A 2,500-nucleotide genomic window follows, 5' to 3' on the forward strand; every position below is an offset into this window, starting at 1 on the left:
TCCCAAGTGGGGGAGACTTCTCATGTCCCCAGTCCGAGATAGGATCGTTGGGATGAGCCATGGTACGGGGAGATGCACCAGTCAGGTCATTAGACCAGTAGACAAGCGTATCATGGCTCAGACATAGAGTTAAGGGCATCAAAGTGTTGAGACTTAACCAGGGTTGTAACACCCCCGAACCATTTTAGGTATAGGTCGAACCACCGGCCAACAATCAAACAAGAACATGACCAATGGACCAACTTTCTACCCAGGTTTGGAAGCGCTACATGACGGGTTAGGTACAATCCAGCCATGATCACAAAGGGTGCAATTCGTGACTAGGCCAGACCATTCATTAACACGTCCCGTCAGATCGAAAGCCTAAGGCTTTTCAACCCGTACCCCCAATCTGACGTTGTGTTAGCTGGACAAGCTAATATCAGTAACAACAAGTCGTTTTACACAAAATTTTCCTTTATTTATCATATATGATTCATGTTCGCAAACACAACAAATTATACAAGTAGTGGCTAGCCAAACGAGTAAAAGTACATACTTATATTCTGAAAACGTCTTTAGCAAAAAGATGCAAACTCTACACCAGCCGGCCTAACTTCCCGCGACCTCTAAGAGTACTACAGGTCACCTGGAAACAATAAAGAGTGAGGGGTGAGTAATCTAGCATTACTCAGTGAGTTACAATCCCCAACTAACAAATACAACCCCTCGCTATTCCACCCCAAACAAAATCTAAAGCGAGAGGTTCACCTAATAACATAAGTAAATCAGAAATCCGCAGCAGAAAAATAATACGAGTAAAATATCGACACTAGAATATAGTCTTTAAAATCGATATCAAATTAAAATAGGGTTTACCAAATCCCTTTATACTATATATAACTAAGGCCTTGGTAACTTAGTGTTCCTCCACATCCTCGGCAATATCCTAACTTCCTACCACAAAGGCCAGAAGAAAAGGAACTTTAAACCGAACGCGGCCCACAGTACGTTCGGGTCACCGCGCGACAGCCCTAGTACGTTCGGGCCACTGCCGGTTGTCACACGACGATCACGGCCCACAGTACATTCGGGTCACCGTGAGACAGCCCCAGTACGTTCGGGCCACTGCCGGTCACTACCCTGTCGTGCAACCACTCAGCCATAGGCCATGACCCCGTCTCTCTGAGTGTTCTCGACCCAGCGAATAATAATCCCGCCAAGTACGAGGTTGAGGAAACACTAAACACTCCTACACATGCCTATACGGCTAAAATATAACTAATACTAAACCTGGTAATATAATCAAGGTTCCAAGCAATACTCATAATCAACACAATCAATCATATTCTAGAATCTAGCATAAAGACTAATTCTAGAATACCTAACTAACCACAACCTAGCAATATTATCTAAGCAATCGACGTTCTCTAACTAACCAATCAACCTAACAATTAGCATGCTACTAAGATTCTCACGCAATAACTAAGCATGCTACTAACTAATCAACCTAACCATTACTACTAACTAAACAAACCGTTACTCAGTTTAGACCTGGCCTCCTGCCATGATCCAACTTTCAAGTAACGGGAACCTGCATGAAAAAAACTTAACAAACAATTGATTATAACTCACAGTTTTTGGTTGACTCGTGGCCTTGACCCTGAACCCGTCTTCTGCAATCCGAACCCTTTCTTAAACCTTCACACGTATATCCACGTCTGAACTGATCTTCAGTTGAGCAGAATCTTCTTCAGATGCAGACTCAAATCGAGGAGAGTAACTGTTCTCGAAAACTCTCAGAAATTACCGAAAAAGACTCTAAAACGATCGAAACTCTAACTTTTTTCTTTGCTTTCTTTCTCACGTTTTTCTCTGAGTTTCAGGTGTTCTGGATGGTTTGAAATGGAAGGGGGTCGTGGGTATTTATAAGGAGCAGCAACCAATCAGATGCAGGCCGTGTGGCAGCCCGTGTGTTGCTTCGCATGGCTCCGAACGCATGCGTCGCGGCACCTCGTGCTCCACATGTCTGATGGCATGACCAGGTTGTCATGCAAGGTGACACCACGCCCTCCAGATGTCTGATCCACGGCCTGGCCTCATGCAGATAGACACCACAGCGCACACATGTCGCTCAGCATGCTTCGATCGCAGGTTATGCGGCACCTCGTGCTTCTGGGTGTCACTCCGCATGCTGTGCTCTCCTGGACTTCAACAGCTCGTGCTTCCCTTGACACCTACCATACTAGGCAGTTGACATCACGTCCTTATCTCATAGATAAGGCCATCTCGAGCTTCTCGGTCCATTCGACTGATTTCGACCCTTCTGGTGAATTTTCGAGCGATCAATCCCGAATATTTTTCTTCGCCCGTTCTGATGATCTGAATATTTTTTTAATAAACTCCAGATGATTTCTGAACTTGATGAAAAATATTTCCCGAGCCTCCGGCTTCCTCGAAAAATTTATAATACCGAAATTAGGGTTTTTGCCCAATTTCGGGTTTTCCCGTCGTGCTTTGA

The sequence above is a fragment of the Brassica napus genome, unplaced genomic scaffold, assembly GCF_020379485.1.
Source record: "Brassica napus cultivar Da-Ae unplaced genomic scaffold, Da-Ae ScsIHWf_1433;HRSCAF=2022, whole genome shotgun sequence".
Taxonomy (NCBI): domain Eukaryota; kingdom Viridiplantae; phylum Streptophyta; class Magnoliopsida; order Brassicales; family Brassicaceae; genus Brassica; species Brassica napus.